At 42.1% G+C, this 18,240-nt stretch overlaps 1 protein-coding gene across 1 annotated transcript in view; it reads right to left on the reverse strand.

Annotated features, from left to right (window-relative positions):
• Nucleotides 1–18,240, reverse strand: part of SORCS3 (sortilin related VPS10 domain containing receptor 3) — a 317,614-nt gene that overhangs the window by 96,998 nt on the left and 202,376 nt on the right. The gene's annotated exons all lie outside the window — the stretch shown is intronic.

The raw sequence follows: 18,240 nt of genomic DNA on the forward strand, positions 1-18,240 counted from the left end.
TTGTTTTCCTAATTATTTTTGACAATCCTGATGGCATTTTTTTTCAGAACAATGACAATGAAAAAGGGACCAGCATACAGCACTGTCCTAGAACTCCTCTGCTCGACGAATACTGTACTTGATTCAAGTACGAAAGCTTACAAAGCAATCTCCTGAAACCCAAAAGCAAGACAAGCTCCTGTGATCTGCCTGCAGGTAACAAGCCCATAATGTAATGCATTGGTCATCCTTCCTTCCCCCAAACCAAGGCACTGTCTCGTATCAAAGACTCTGATCACAAAACAAATCCCCAATCAATGCTGCTCCTTCATGCCTTGCCTCACATTTGCTCCCACTAGCAAACAACACAGCTTTGCTGTGCAGCGCCCTGACTCCTCAAGACAGGTATTTTCAGTAATGGTTTGGAGAAGCTTTACATGAAGAATACAGAAAAGGTCAGGCAGTGGAAAGAACAAGATGTGAATCCAGCTCCTGGAGCATAAGATACAAAAATGCAGAGACTGTAAAGCTATTCCTTTACCCTATCAAGTAATTTTTCTGGTCTTGAGAACTCACTACAACTTCTCAGGTCTGCAATACAACAGTAGCAACAAACAAGAAGAAACATCTTCACAGCTTCATATTTCCTCATAGATCACCTCTCTGAGGAACATAAGGAGGACCTCCCTTATGAAGACAGGCTGAAAGGATTTGGGGTGTTCAACCTAGAGAAGAAAAGGCTCTGTGGAGACCTTACATCTACATTTCAATATCTGAAGGGAATCTACTGGGGAAGGACAGTTTAGAAGGGCTTTGAGTGATAGGACAAGGGGCAATGGTTTTAAACTGGAGCAGGGTAGATTTAGGGTGGACATAAGGAAGTTGTTCTTTGCAATAGGAATGGTAAAATACTGGAACAAAACAGGCTGCCCAGGGATGTGGTTGAGACACTGTCCCTAAAGACAATCAAGATCAGATTCAATGTGGCCCTGGGCAGCCTGATCTAGTTGGAGGCGTCCCTGCTTACTGCAGGGGGGTTGGACAAGATGACCTTTGAGGGTCCCTTCCAACCCAATGCAATCTGTGAATCTGTACTGCTCAAAACTACTTGGGAAATTCGAGAATGATGAGGAAAGAGGTCAGCATCATTTGCATTCCCCTGCATGTCCTCTACAATCAAGTGGAGCCCAGAGAATGGGGTGGCTGGCAAAGGGTTTCATGGCTCTCTGGTTGGCTAACAGCTTTATTTCAGAGGCTTACAATGAAAAAAAAAAAGTATTTACAAATACTCAGAAGCCTAAGCTCAGTTTGAAAACAATTCTCTTGCCACATGGTCACACCTCAGGCTCCATGCACAGCTCAGCTCTTGTGTTTTGTATGAGCACAAACTCCAGAGAGCCATGGGGGAGGAAGAAAGGGCACTCTTGCTGTGAGAAATCATGCTAAATCAACATCTTCCACCATCCTTGTTCATTTATCACCACTCAGATGGGAAAATGCTGAGAGGATGCAGGCAGAAGTGACAGAAAAGGTCATTCTTTTTTTCCTGCTGACATGTTCCTTGACTGCTGCAAAGGCAGTTTTGAAATGTGGAGCCTGCAGCCAGTATTGCAGCTGGCACAGGATCACTGGCCACTGAAGAATTCAAACTACCTCTGAATCCTGTTAGCAAAGAAGCCATGGTTACTTTTCTCTGTCTTCTGCTGTTGGTTTTAGGGTTCTGTTCTCCTGGTTGCTCTTGGTTTTTTTTACAAGATCCTTCCTCCTTCCTTTTCAGAAGAGGAGAGTGTGTTCTTCAAAGCTCAGGATGGATCCTGGCAGAATCCTTGTCTGTATCTTGAAGGAAGAGCTGTGTACATGGACGCATAATTACTAGACCACTCTGTTAAGTTCTTGTCTGACTAAGAGAGAGAGCAAGCAAAAAGGGCAAGGAAAACAGTATTCTGCATTCCTGGAGTGTGTCACAGTAACTAAGGTTGGAAGAGACCCCAAGGATCATCAAGTCCAACCTGTTCCAACAGACCTCACAACTAGATCATAGCACCAAGTGCCACGTCCAATCTCCCCTTGAACACCTCCAGGGACGGCGACTCCACCACCTCCCTGGGCAGCCCATTCCAATGACGAATGACTCGCTCAGTGAAGAACTTTTTCCTCACCTCGAGTCTAAACCTCCCCTGACACAACTTGAGACTGTGTCCCCTTGTTCTGGTGCTGGTTGCCTGGGAGAAGAGACCAACCCCCTCCTGTCTACAACCACCCTTCAGGTAGTTGTAGAGGGCAATGAGGTCGCCTCTGGTGTCCATGAGACAGTATGTAGCTCAACATTACAAATGCTAGCATATGAACAAAAAAGAGGAAAAAATAAATACACAGACTTTCTGGGTAACCTGCCTACTGCACACCTCAGCTCAGAGTTTCTACCAACTTTACCACCTCTCCATGGAAAAAGCAATTTTTGTGCCATTTTCCAGTCATCAAAGACAGCATTGAGATTTAGCTACTCTAACATCTTAGATCAAAAATGCTGAGCAATTTAGACTGCCTACTGTTGATTCTTGCTTCCTAAACCATAAACAGAGAGCAAATGGGAGGTGGAAGTGGGTATCTCTGAATGTGAGCAACGTTTGTGTTAAGGACTTACAACAAGGTAAAAATTCACATTACAGGGATCAACCTTTCAACCTTGTCCTGGAAGCTCCTGGATTGAGCTTTTTTGCCCAGGGTGTGCCTGGTTTCTGACCAATCAAGATGGCATTGATCAGCTCTGGCTTTGAAACTTATATCAAAACTTTTAAAACAGACTGAGATTTCCCCAAGACACTGACTTGGAAACCGATTTTTGCGGGTTGGATTGTCAGACTGAAAACAATTTTCACTGCTCATGTAAAGCAATGGAAAGAACAGATCAGGACTACTTATCAGGATGTTCTACAACAGATAAGGACCAGAAATGGGAAAGGACAAGGCACATCTATTGTGCATCAATTCGTAAAGGGGAAAAAACACATCCTCTTTCTACAGGTCACTGCAGTCAAATTAGTGGATGTTGCCAATTAGTCTGCTGCAACAGTAATTGTATCCTGCCCCAGAAGCGAACGCTTCTGTGTGGTACCAGGCTAGCAGTGCTTGGGATAACTCATCCAAGCAACAAAAGGGCCATGTCTGCATGGGCAGATGGGTGTAGAAACTGATCCATACAATTCCTGCTTGACTGATCTGGATCTTTTCACACAGCACCGTTGCTAAATTATACACAGCTTTCCAACACAGGCAAACAGCCAACAGGCTACCTCCTCCATTTGCTATGGCATCACATTTGCCTAGGTATCAGTAACTGCAGTTATCTTCAGATGGTCAAGGGGATTCTGTGTGTTCATCTGTTATTTACTGCAGTCAAGTCTATAACTAGCTCCATCAGGCATTAACTCTGCCAATGTGCACACAAGCTGCATACGCCCCACATTGACAACATGCCATAAAACTGCCCTAGTTAAGAAGAGATACAAATGTTGAACTGTTGGGGAGGAAGAATGAATAAACAATCATAAACACAATACCATTCTCTGTGGCTGAAGAGCAGAAGATGCTTCTAGATGGGCTAAGATGTAATGAAGTCTCTGAAGAGTTATGGACAAAACCTCCTTGCATAGCATATTTCAAATGCAGCTTGGAACAAAAACTGGGCAGCAAGGTACTGTAAAGTAGTGTCTTAGCCAGGTTCCTGCAGCTTTCTACATCTTTTCCAGTGCTAATTTCTGTGATGCTACAATTCTGGACATTGGCAGAAGTAATTGTAAGACTTAGCTTTCAAGATAATGGGGGGAAAAAATGCCAAGTGTTTATTCTCAGCTAATTTCTTTTCAGAAATGCCAATCCTTTTTAAAAAGGTCTCAATAAATTTGAAGGAGGTGTTCTGCCTACTATCTCACAGGAAATAAAACTCAAGGTGTTCACAGCATCTGTATGTGTTTCCATACGTGTATGCACGTACTTAGCCAGCTGCATTTCATCCCCACTACCTGCTGAATGTCTAAGCTCATAAAATTACCTGTGGATTCCAGGTCCCAGAACTACAAAGCTGCTACTACACACAGGTGTTTCATGGATACAGCAGGCCAGGAAGAGGAAAGTGGTCTAAATCATTCCTCTCCTTGAGGGAAAAGCTGACATTTGGACTCAACCATGCCACCAGTCACTAGACAATCCACACAAGACAGCAGGTTTTGCTGCACACAGAAACATTTTTTGTCTCTTTGCTGTACATAAAAGGTGACTCTCCATATCACTGAAATTCACAGCAATGGGAAAGAAATGCCACCGAACCTGAGAATACCTTTAAAGTATATTTATCAACAGAACAAAGCTGCTGTTGATTCATGTGCTTTCTTTTCCCTGTATGCTAATACCAAAAACTAAGTATAAAGAATTCTGTGTCTAGTTCTCATCCAGATAATAGGTTTTAGTCCTTTAAAGTCCTCTGGCATTTACTCCCAACCTATAAACATAACTTTTTCCCTTTTTTGTAAAATTAACGCAAAAACATGCGTGGGTACACAGATAAAGACCTTTACTCACAGCCCTGTCAAGGTTTGAAAGGCAGGACATGTGCTGGAGGTGGCATATTAATTTCCCATTGGTGTCTGAAATAGCATCTCATGGAGACTGCAATTGATGCAGGGAGCAGATCTGGCAGCTGTATCAGGCCAGCACTTGTAGCAGGTGGGCTCCCAGATGCAGTCACAGTCCTTCTGCTTACTTAAGAACTAAATACACAGCTACTCTCATGCAGCCCTCTGCTCCTGATTTGGGCTATATAAAAGCAGCCCTGGAGACTTATCCTAACTGATAAGAAGTCCTTTTTCCCCATGTCCTAGCAGCACCAGCATCAGGATATGGTGGAAGTAAATGATGCATCACCTCATCAAGATAAGGTGTCATTGTCTTGAAGATGTCTCAAGGCTTCAGTGCACAACACACCATTAGCTCTCTGTCCCACATGCATCCAATACAGACAGCAATGCTTTGTGGAAGCCATTTCTAGGAAGGAAAGTGGGGATTTACCTCGAGTTAGAGGGCTGCAAACCTCATGGCTGACAAGTTTGCAAGATAATCCAACAGAAGGGGTTGATTCTGTTTCTGAAGAAAAGGATACTGTTTGCCTGACAATCTTTTATTTGTAACATTCTAAATTTCAAGTCCTTTCCCTTAAGGAAACGAGAATAAATGTATATTTTTGGAAGCACTAAAAAATGACACATTTTTTAAAACAGTCTTTTTTCTTCCCCCACCATAAGTGGTGGTGTTTTGTGGTTTTTTTTTCCCCCAGCATGGAAGTGGAAATAAGAGAAAAACAACAGCTCTGAAAACCTGAAATGCCGAAAATACTACATGCAAAAAGTCATTTTGCTGATCGAAATCTAAGACAAATTATTGAGATGGAAATCCAGCCCAGAGGAATTGCTCACTATATTTAATATCCTTTTTTATTTTTCTCCTAATGGAAAATTTGGGAGTAGAACAGTTTACAGGGGATGAGGGGGTGGCTTGTGGGGTTTTTTTTCAGCTTTTTGGATAAAAATAAATAAATGAGGAACATGACATTTTCTACCCAACTACGCTTTGTGCAGATCTGTGAAACAAAAGCACCAAAAATTTCTCTTCCAAGACAGATCACTGACATATGGGGTGACTTTCATCTCTTTGCCTGCATTTGGTATAAAATTAGTTTAGTGCCTACTATATTATGAAGCCCAGTTAATTAATGTTTGCCCAGTGGCTGGCTACTCTCCTTCAAAAGTCATACAGATGGGAAATTGCTATAGATTATTGCTTTGGGTTTTCAGGAAGTGTGAATCAGCCCTGTTTCTGATCACTTCAGAAAAGCAAAGTACATGTTCAAAGAAGCCATCAGCTCAGTCCATCAGTCATGTAGCCATGGACTTCACTGGGTGGCCCTGCCCATGGGGGGGTTGGAACTAGATGATCCTTGTGGTCCCTTCCAACCCTGACTAATACTAATACTATGATAACTTGAGAACTGTGTCCAGTTCTAGGCCCCTCAGTTTAAGAAGGACATTGAAACTCTTGAACATGTCCAGAGAAGGGCAACGAGGTTGGTGAGAGGCCTCAAGCACAAGCCCTGTGAGGAGAGGCTGAAGGAGCTGGGATTGTTTAGCCTGGAGAAGAGGAGGCTCAGGGGAGACCTTCTTGCTCTCTAAAACTACCTGAAGGGAAGTTGTAGCCAGGCAAACAGCACCGGAACAAGAGGACACAGTCTCAAGCTGCGCCAGGGGAAGTTTAGGTTCGAGGTGAGGAGAAAGTTCTTCACAGAGAGAATTGTTAGCCATTGGAATGTGCTGCCCAGGGAGGTGGTGGAGTCACCATCCCTGGAGGTGTTCAAGAGGGGATTGGATGTGGCAGTTGGTGCCATGGTCTAGTAGTCATGAGGTCTTGGGTGACAGGTTGGACTTGATGATCTTTGAGGTCTTTTCCAACCTTGTTGATTCTATGATTCCACTGTTCCCCTTCCTGGAAGCACATGCTTGAAGACTTGTAATATTCCTCCTAGCAGATGTAGCTTAAACATCACCCATTCAAGGAATGTTTTACACCAAAATAAAGCTTCTCGGTTCACTGTGTGTTTAACTGCCCTCATTTGTACAAACACTTTCTGACTGCAAATATGACATACCTGAAACACTAAGGCTCAGTGATTCAGCTATTTGAACAGAGTCCCAGGCAGAATACAGTGCCTCTGAAAAGCTTCAGAGTGGAGCATTGTCTAATAAATGAATGCAGCAGTAGATGAAAATTAAATTGCCCAACCAGAGGATGCCTGTATGAAACTTGGCACAAGCAAAATGTATAGGATATGATGATGAGCCCCATATGCCTATGGGCACTGTACATTGTATGAATTAAGGAAGGATGAGTCTCCACATTCCCTGTTGCAGGATACTGTGAAGAATCACCCTGGGAAATATCTAACAGTCCAGAAATAAATTTGTGGTTCAGTTTATGCATTTTGGAGAAAGGCAACATGAAAAATTACATTTCTGTCACAAACCTTTTGTGATACTTGTTTCTCTGCAATTCAGACACTAGACTAAAGAGAACAACTGGCTTATTTCCTTTGACTTTTAATCACTGGGCAAAAAGGGAAAGAGAAAAATGAAAGAAGAAGGGGAAGGAGGAAAAACAGAGGAGAATAAATTACTCTGTTGTTCTGGACCAGCTATCATAAATGCATCAATGTGTCTCCTTTAAAAAGAAATCACACTCAATTAGTTGCTGAGAGTGAGAGGCTCATTTGTCCCAACATCCACAAGAGGAAAAGACAAAGAAGCAGGAAACAAAAAGGGCTCTGGCAGCAGATATGCAAAGACAGGCTCTGTCTGTAGAAACAGCAAGTCTGCGTGGCTATGACAGGTGAAAGCCACAGTGACAGGAGATCCGCAGATCATCGTGCGTCTCACACTGGACAGGTTTGCATTCAAAACAGAAGCATCCTCACAAACAAAAAGGAGAAGAGATGAATAAAATGGCCACAGCCACTTGCAGGTCTTCTCATCAGTTTAAGAGTGTCACTGCAGCAAGAGACACCAGAGAAACCATGAAGCTTTTGCGGGTGCCTTTGATTTGTGACGCACAAATAATGGGACAAGGCTGCCCAGGGGGCTGAACGCTAGATGCACTCCTAGCTCTTCATAAGAGCAGAGTCCCAAAGCAGCCACATTTCCAAAGAGTTACCCTTTACAAGCAGGAATGCACAAAGGGAGTTTGTGCTACCTACAAATCAAGAAGTAAAGTTGTGTGGTCAAGCTGTAGATAAATCAAGAGCTTCTCTTTAAGTTCTTAACCTGTTGTTAGAGATGAGCAATTAAAGGAAAGAAAAGGCCAAACAAGAAGTAACAGGACCTGTTCAAATCTAAGGTAAGGAAAGGGAAAAAAAAGTTTAGAGAAACTACAGTAGATCCAGAAGTGGCTTCAGTGAGTCACTGTTACGGATTTCCCCTAAAATCAGTATCATGAGCAAAACCTAAGATTCTCTCTGTACCTTTTGGCCAAAAACCTGACAGGGATTTTGGGTTGGTTTTTTCTTTACTTTTTCCAATAAAAGTAGGATTTTTCTCTTCTGGGAGAAAGCACAGATGTACTGAAATCAGCTCTGAAGTCTAAAGGTATTATTTATTACTTCCTCAGTCCTTACTGGCAGTCACGGGTCAGTATGTTTCTATCCCTCAAACTCAGCAGCAACTTTTGATATTTCCCTGGAAATGGAGATGTGTCTACATCACATTTTTTATTGCCTTCTGCCCAGTGGAGGACAATTATCTGTGAGATAATTACAAAGCTATGATAACCACTGCTATCTCCTATTCCAATTAGCTCACTATAAATATGCAAGTGAAACACCCTCACACACTAGCTTCTCATCCTTGTTCTGTATATGATCAGCAAGAGACAAGTTACTGAATCAACATTATTTAAAAGAAGCTGTAGTGTAGCTAATAAGATACTCCTTCCCACTCTTATGTTCTGATGTAGCTTCATGCCCACTATGCTTAACAACAGCAGAATTAAACTCATCTCATTCTACAGAGGAGGCTCAGGGGAATGCCAGGGAACGAAAGGATGGGAGTTTCAATTTCTTCTCTTGCTGAGAATGAATTCTGCCTCATAGAACTGCTGATGAATTGTCATTTTAAGAGAGTTTGTTAATTTCCAACAGGCAGAAGGCATAAAGAGGGACCTCCTTATCTTTAATGGATGTTATTGAGTGACACAAATGGCTCACATTTAAATGAATGCAGAAACATCTTGTCTGTTTTGCCATGATAAGACTGCTCTTTCTGCACAGCATGGGTTCAGCTCCTTCTGTTAAATAAAACAACTTCTTTTGTTCAACTTAATGGCAGGCAAACTTTCAAAGATTCAGAGGCTGAAGTCAATTCAGGGAAACAAACTGAAATTTACCAGCTTCCTTCCTGATTCTTCTTGAGAAAACCTACCTGAAGAGCTTTGAGGTATGACTGAAAATCTACTTTCAAGAAAAAATGGTTCCTTGTAATATTGATGCACCTTTTGAGGATAAATTATCCATTGGATTGCAACATTCTCCAATGCAAGACTGTTTCCAGCCCCAAATGTTGTAGAGGAAAAAGAGATCTAAGAACCCCCACAAAGATGCATCTCTTGAAATCCTAGTGGGCCATCTGGAATGAGGTGTGAGGTGGAGGGAAGGCTGGGCCCAGGAAAGATGTTTGCTCTCTGATGCCAGCAGGTAGCTGCCACTGAATGAAATGGCTGGGAAAGTATGTCTATAATTAGAGCATGTGAAAAGGTAATTCCCAAATTTCTCAGAACAGTGATGGGGTTTAAAACAATTCCCAAATGTTTCTCTTCCAATCTCTTAAAAACAAAAGGAGTTGTATCTCACAATGAAAATTCACCATTTGTCCAGAAAGAGAGATATTAGTATGGTATAGAACAAAAGCCAAAACTTAAGCCAAATCCTCTTAAAAAAAAAATAAAAACTAAATGTGGGACAATATTCCTTGTTAGCCAGAGAGTGCAAATTATGATACTACTGTCAGCCAAGCCTAGCTTTTGATTAGCTTTGCCAAGCTATGACACTATGGGAGATCCCCATGCCTCAGAGAGATGCATTATTCAATATATTAATTAGAGGGCTGGCTTTCATCACTGCCTCCTACAAAGTAGCACAAAGAATTACTCTGGGACTGTTACTGACAGGCTAAAATTAATTTGTGTTTGACTTCATGTGCATCAGGGAGAGACAGAATGAAGTCAGACCAGGCAGGCTGCGTGAATCTGCAGCACAGCATTCAAACTTCCAGGCCTGTGAAACACAGCAAAAAAATCTGGACATCTTATCTGGTATCATGCTGCATGAGAAGGAGTCAGATCCTTCTATCATACACTATCCAGAGAGACATGGCATGGGCATATAGGCCAGAGATCAATCTTAACTGGGAGAAGTATTCAAATTCATCCTCAGCTATTTCTTACTTCTTAGCCTGCTCTGCTCCAGTCTCAGACACCTAGTCACAAAAGAGTGGGGTGGATTAGAATGATCCAAGACTAGCCATGAGGGAAATAAGAGAGGAGACTGGCCCCTAGAACATAAATCTGATAAATGAGGGACCAAAGCAAAAGGCTTTTTGACAGCTGAAAGCCCTAACTGCAGTACAATATGTGATATTTCATAGTAAGCATTACACTTAAAGCCAATGAACAGAAATATTTCAGTCCTTACCTTTCTTTAAAAAAATAAATTAAAATCAAACAAACAAACAAAACAACCAACCTCACTGTCAACCACAGTATATTAAAGTCATAAATATGGCTAGCATCACAAATTATATTAAAATCACAACAGATTGCAAATAAGCCAGACAGCATTCATGGAAGGACATCCACAGTTACATTAGTGGAGAAGGGATAATCCCTTCTTTTGCAAGATATGCTGTGTTTCCCAAGCAAAGGGAAGCCATAAAGAAAAGTTCCTCAAAGCCAACTTATTCCAAGATTGCCCTTCCTGGGGGTATACACAATCTATTGAAAGAACTCATTCTGGCTGTGATATCAGCATTGTGAGGTGATACAGGCCTTGTGAGTTCCCTACCATGTGGCTCTTTTCTTGTGGCCCACCTATTATGCACTTCACAGGTTTTAAAGGAAAATTTGAAGGACTTTAAATTCTTTTCCTCCACAATCACACATAAACCTTGTAGCCAGGATGACACAGCAACCACAGCACTTTTTTAATAAGTCAAACACTTACTGTCCTAGGAAGGCAGTAAGGAAAGAAGCATCACACAACAGTAAAGCCAGGCAATGAACGTGCTTTCAAAGCAAGTTACTACTTATCATCATATCATAGTATCAGTCAGAGTTGGAAAGGACCACAAGGATCATCTAGTTCCAGCCCCCCTGCCATGGGCAGGGACACCCCACACTAGATCAGGCTGACCAGAGCCTCGTCCAGCCTGATCTTAAACACCTCCAGGGACGGCGCCCCAACCATTTCCCTGGACAACCCATTCCAGGGCTTCACCACTCTCATGGTGAAGAACTTCCTCCTCATGTGCAGTGTGAATCTCCCCACCTCCAGCTTCATTCCATTCCCCCTAGTCCTATCACTACCTGATATCCTGAGAAGTCCTTCCCCAGCCTTCTTGTAGGCCCCCTTCAGATACTGGGAGGCCACAATAAGGTCACCTCGGAGCCTTCTCTTCTCCAGACTGAACAGCCCCAACTCCCTCAGTCTGTCCTCATAGGAGAGGTGCTCCAGCCCTCTGATCATCCTCATCTTACTTAGATCTTGCATTCATAGTACAAGAGACTAGCTGTAGCAAATTTCCTTTTTAAGATGAAGGCATTAGTCAGCATAAAGCATAAATATATACAGAAACCCCAATACCTTCCTGTGCTTAGGGTCAGTTAGCATTTTACACTCGTAGCTATCCATGAAATGTATCACAACATCCCTTGAAATACACTTAGCAATCTATAGTTGCAAAACCAGGACAGGATTAAGTTTAGGGGGAAAAAAATACTCATGGACAAGAGCAAATGTAAAATTTACAAAGGTCTCCCAGACTTTGTTGATCACTTTTGTAAGCTACTGATCACCACTCTAAAGGACATATTGAATGTCTGACTGGGGCATTAGGGACCAATATCTGCTCTGCATCACAAAAGATCAAGATGGGAATAGGAATCAGGATTTTCCTCTGCTGACTTTATCCAGGCACTTTGTTTAAGACTGCACCTTTTCCCTACTTTGATTTAAAAAGCTCATATACTGCAAAATAGCCTGGAGAAGAGGAGACTCAGGGGTGACCTTATTGCTCTCTACAACTACCTGAAGGGAGGTTGTAGACAGACGGATGTTGGTCTCTTCTCCCAGGCGGCCAGTACCAGGACAAGAGGACACAGTCTCAGGCTGCACCAGGGGAGGTTCAGGCTGGATGTTAGGAAAAAGTTCTATACAGAGAGAGTGATTGCCCATTGGAATGGGCTGCCTGGGGAGGTGGTGGAGTCACCGTCCTTGGAGGTTTTCAGGAGAAGACTTGATGGGGTGCTTGGTGCCGTAGGTTAGATGTTTGGGTGGTGTTGGATTGGTTGATGGGTTGGACGCGATGATCTTGAAGGTCTCTTCCAACCTGGTTTATTCTATGTATGTATTCTATTCTATGTATATATTCTATGTATTCTATGTATGTGTTCTAAAATGAGATTTTATTCAAGTTTAAAAATCACTTTAGAAAACATTCCCCAAAATATCAAACATTTCAGGGTCTTCCTTTGTTTAATTTTTTTGAGAGAAACATTTTGATAATGTTGACAAATTCTAAAGTAACTTCTTCTGACTTGAAACTTTTTCAACAGAAACTAACACTGTTTCAGTGGATCAAAAGCATCCAACTCTGTATCCAGGTTCCATTTCCATCTCTGTCACTGGGTTACTGTGTAATCACAAGCTGTAGCCTAATGTTTGGAAACATCAGACATCTATAGTGCCAACTGCATTAACTGCAGGCATACAAAATGAAAACAAATTCCCTAACCTCACAATTCCCCCACTTGCCCATCTTTTAAGTGAAAAGGAAAATAAAACTGGTCTTGCTATCCCCATGATGTTGTGATCTTTAATTAACTAAGGTGATCTTGCAAGGAAATCTTGCAGTATATGCCAAGACCTTTTAAGAGGGTCTCATCTCTCCTGAACTCTTATTGTAGAGCCTGAGGCTGGGGTTTGAAAAATTTTATCTCAGCCTAGTACAGTTTATTGTGGTGGTGGTTTGGACAGCACACTCAGATTTATCTTGGCACTAGAGGTTCAGGCTGGATGTTAGAAAAAAGTTCTATACAGAAAGAGTGATTGCCCATTGGAATGGGCTGCCTGGGGAGGTGGTGGAGTCGCCATCACTGGAGGTTTTTAGGAGGAGACTTGACGGGGTGCTTGGTGCCGTGGGTTAGTTGTTTGGGCGGTGTTGGATTGGTTGATGGGTTGGACGCGATGATCTTGAAGGTCTCTTCCAACCTGGTTTATTCTATGTATTCTATGTACCCTCTGGGAGAAAATCCTTTCCCAGGTGTTCTCACTCAACACAGCATAGGAATCAAGTCCCTTAACACAAGCAAATGAGTCATTAGCCCATGAAATCTCCAGTAATAGGTGTCTGTTCAGTTCTTCAGGCTTGGTGAGGCACTGGAACAGGTTGCCCAGGGAGCAGGTACAAGCCTCATCCTTGGAGGTTTTTAAGGTCAGGCTGGATGTGGCTCTGAGCAACATGATATTGTGTGAGGGTTCCCTCCCATGGTCCCTTCCAACCCTAACAATTCTGATTCCATAATAGCCACTGGGTATATGCCTCCATGATGCTACACCTGGTGTTATCCATGGCTACCAAACAACTTATTCCTTTTATCCAAAGCTCCATGTACAGGATGGATTTAATTCTGAAAAGCTCTAATGCAGGATTACCTAATAGTCAAGTTGACATTTACAAGACTATGTTTTCTTAACACTGATCTTGGCTGTAAAAAAAATCAGGCAATGTTTCCCCAGCACTATGCAATGACACCATCTGGTAGTTAATGATTAGTGGGATTTACAGGAGAGACAGGCACATATTTGACTAACCATTTCATTGCTGACAAACTAGTAAAGTAAAGGTAACCTTAAATGTATCTAAAGGTCACTTCTGGAACTGCTGCTGAAACAGTCTGTGTGGATGCAGACTGGCTCTGGGATTAGGAAATATCAGTATTGTCACAGAGATGAGGAAATAAAACCAGACACAAACCTTTGCCCAACCACAGATCCAAACCCAGATCATAACCTTTTTCAACACTGAGGTAAATCTCTTATCCTCTGCCACAGTAATCCCAGACATTCAAACCAGCCTTCACTATAGTCTTTGTGAAATTTAAGTCACAAACAAACAGAAACACTTTGGGTAAATTTTATCACTTTTCCTATCCAAAATCATGACAAAGTGGTCTGAAAACCTTACCCTTGAGATACAATCTGTTGGCTTATGCCTCAAAGAACTGTGACAGAAAACCTGTAACTGCAAAGTGCAGCCTAAGTGGATGCACCGCCTCTTCCCTTCTCCTAGTGACATCACAGGCTGCTCCCTTCTCCCCTTTGTTAAATTTTGGAGTTCAAAACATTTGTACCTGAAATTCATGGATACCAAACCAACCAGAAGTCTGGAAGGTTATCAAAACAAGAGAATTTTTTTTTTTTTTTAAAGGACATTGTATTACCCAGTGGTGATGAATGGCAGGAAATGTGAATGAGTCCTCAAGCAAAGAGCACCCTGGAGAGACTCTAAGAAAGGGGCTGGGTACCGCAAGGAATATAGCTCTGTCCTCTGCACAGGATGGTGATCCCTGTGTATGCTTAACAAACACAGGAAAGGCCTCCAAAGACAGATTCAGAGGAGATGATAGCCACAATTATTTAGCTGATTAGCCACAAATACAGGTCACCTTGTGGAACTCCACATTTCAAAGAATTAAGCTGTAAAATGATAAAATAACTTTGTAAGCCACTAAAGAACCTTTCAACTCTCTGTGTTCTTCATCCTTCTGTATACCACTGCTATAGCAACTGGTAGCACAATGTTGGATACTTCACCCACGACAGTCATGAAAAGGAAATGTTCTTACCTAGGGGCTAGCAAGGCAAGGTCAGTATGAGTCACCCTAGATGACAGGGAAGAGCTGTGGTCTGGCCAAGTGCTTAAAAAGGTTTGGTGAATGCTCTGTTAGCCAAACTGACCTGCCTATCTGCTTAGACATGTTGTCACACCACAAGGCAGAGGCAGTAAAGGAACTTAAGGACAAATCAAGTCCTTTGAGTTCTTTTCTGAAGTGGGACAGTATTTAGTCAGCACAGAACACACCATGTGTTTCACATACAAGGAAACTTCCCCAGCATTTCTACAGCATAAAATACGGGCTGTATTTTTCATATCCCTCCACATGACAGCATAGGTGTCTAAGTTACAGGGAGAGAAAATGAAGAGGGGCCAGAGGGAGCTGCAGAAATGTGTTTTAAAAGAAAGGAACGTTGAGAAGGTCTTTAACATATTTTGTACCCATGCTGGTTCCAGTTATCTCGAGTAATTTCAGTGTGATGAGTGATCTGGGAATTTTGGTGTCACATTAGCGTAAGCGCCTATTTCCAGCCTTACAGGATCCTAAGTTATTAAAATCTCTGAGACCAAGGCATGTGGGAGCCAAATTTGGATGCCTGTACTCACATCAAGTAACACATTCTGTTCAATCTCTGCCACTGCCATCGGTGGGTGTAGTTAACAAATGAATCACTACTACAGAAGTAGCGATCTCAAATCCTAGTTTCCGTTGAGCTGCCCAGAGCTGAACCTCAGCTCATGCACAAATTTTGAGCCGGCTGCAGGAATGATTAGAGATGTCCCATAAACTGTGGGACTTGTGACATCCATATAAGATGAGAACACAAAGCAGCTCAGTGATTAGCACCAACATATGAGACCAAGGAATGAAGCTGAAGGTAAGCGCTAGGGTACAAAGCCACAGATCAGGACAGGACTTTGGTGAGTGGGGAGCCATCACAGATGCTGTCTGCCAGACTTACAGCAAAATGCACAGGGTGACTTGTGTCCATGACTAACAGAGAAGTCTCGCTTACTCTGCTGACTGAAAAATTCACATTCCAACCTCATGAGTTCTGATGCAATTGTAATTTTCTCCTGGCCTTACAGTCTCTATATCTGAGCTCTCAGGGATGGTATAATTATTTGGAAAGGTCTCAGAGAGAAAAATAAGACCTCTCCCTGTCAGGCTGACTGATCCCATGACCCAGGTGAGGATTATAGTCTTCACAAGCCCATTCACAGCAGCCCAAGAGATGAAAGTCATGTTTTGAAGGCAAAAACATTCAACAAAAGGCTGCCCCAGATAAAGCCAGCTGCATTCAAATCAGATGAAGGCTCCCTCATCTGGGAGGGATGCTTACCTGAGCCCCTACTAATAAGCAGTGCAGAGCAGCCCCTCTGATTTTGGCATCTCCTTTTGATTTTTTTCCTGAAAGTTTCAATTAAGAGGTTTGATAACACAGTATTTGATAGGCTGAGGAACTTCATAGAGTAGAGGCTCATGTCCCTCTGAAACTTACAGCTATACTCACTTTCTCCCTTATCCAGAGATTAATAGAATCCTAAAGCTGTCAAGGCTAAATTGTTCTCTTTGCATTTCTTTTTCTGTATACATCTTACAGGCCAGAGCTTCTAAGCCATCACAGTTTGTAGTTTTAAAAAGAAAGCAAGGGGGGGGGGGGGGGGGGGGGGGTATAGAAAGAAAGAAAGAAATCAGACAGCTAAGGGAAGTTATTATGTTCCAAAACTTCAACACCTCTGACCCCCACTATGAATTGGTTCCAGTCTTTCTCTGGAAAACCTAATTGACTGTCTTGGAAAGTTTATTGTCAAAGGAATTTTACTGAATGGAATAAAGATTTCTAGGTCTGTGCCATATGAGTTTTAACTATAGAAGACTTCTACATTGTCTAAGAGAAAGAGACACTTGAAACAGAGGCACTATATATTGCAGTGTTAAAAACCAGCATTCAAACTACACAGACAAAACACTGTATGAAAAATTAGGTAGATTGTGGAAGACAATATACAGGTTTGGGTGTCAAATGAACAGAGCTAAACAGACAATTCCCATTAATTGTTAAGATATTAAAAGTAGATAAGTAGAAAATAATCCACTAAAATGCAGCCTTTAAAAAGAGATTGTACTTTGTTCCCAAGTCAGCCCTTGTACTCTTTGTCCTCCCAGAAAATCTCTCTCATAAGCTCAACTCTTCTGTTTGAAGGGTAGGGTAAGAGTATCCCATAGGATCAGCTGCCCTACTCCACAGAAGGATACATCTGGAAGAGGATCTGCACTGACCTTTTTCATGTTCACTTAGCATGAATATTGAAATCAAGAGATTTTGGATAATGAGGTGAATCAATGACCTGTCACCAGAACCAGGAGAGCATGATTACTTTTCCTTCACTGCTGATTGTGAAATAGTAGCATGATCAGACAAGGTTCTAGAACTGTGATAAATTTTGCTAGTCTATGTGGCTAAGGAGGCTTAAAAATTCCTTTTCTAGATGTTCAAAAACCTTCTTACACTGCCCCAAATCCATAGAATAGAATACATAGAATAAACCAGGTTGGAAGAGACCTTCAAGATCATCATGTCCAGAGGCATACTAGGGGAAATCTCCACACTTCAGGCCAAAAGCCATGTTTTAAACCTGGAAATCCAAAGCTGTTTAGACAGATTTACCGAAGGACTCAGACGATTTGAAAATCCCATGAGATGTGGCTGCAAGGTGTGGAAGTACTGCAAATTCAGTCTACAGATGTTTGGGGCCTGGATTCCAGCTACTTTCAATGACAAGCAAGAATTTCTATGACAATTTGACTCCAATATACATATGTCATACTTTACAATTGTGAGCCAATCCTTAAGTCATTTAAGCTCTTTTCTTACTATTTTTAGCCACTCAAAATAAGAGTCTCAGGTTCCTTAATATTACAATCTTTTTTGACCTTAAAGGACAGGCACCTCTTTTAACTATTTGCAGCACTTCTACACATTCACACCCTCCCCATCATCTGGCATGTATTAAGAATCTGATTCAAGCCTCAAATCCTAGATTTAACTACATAAGAGCACTGCTGAGTTTTCTCTTTCTTGCTAAAGTTATTTCTTGGGCCTTCACATGGTGAACAGAAGCTTGAAAAGTGGCATTTGAAAGAGAGGAGCCTGGAGATAGGAACTAAATATTTTTAATCATCTGCTTTTAGGACACTCTCCCAGTTTTGGAGGCTGACACATGAGAAATGGAAAGGAAGACAGTCACAAGGCATACTTTTAGCAAACTATTTGCAGATCCTAGCCTCTCACCAGTCAGCAGAAAGAGGTAGTGACTCAAAGCACAGTTTGCATCATCCTTTCTCCCAATAGTTCTGTAAGGACACTGGTCAGAATGGCTGGCTCTGCACAAGGAGTGTGATGTAGACTCAAGTAGCTCTCCAAAGGTTGAAAACTAAGAGGTCTAATGATCACAGCTTTGCCTCTGAAGCACTGGGCAGTTTCTCTGGGTTACTGTAAGTAGGTATATAACAGGGAAGCAGGAGTTTCACAGTTATCAAAAGACTTGCAAGACA

The sequence above is a fragment of the Dryobates pubescens genome, chromosome 8 (assembly GCF_014839835.1).
Source record: "Dryobates pubescens isolate bDryPub1 chromosome 8, bDryPub1.pri, whole genome shotgun sequence".
Taxonomy (NCBI): Eukaryota; Metazoa; Chordata; class Aves; order Piciformes; family Picidae; genus Dryobates; species Dryobates pubescens.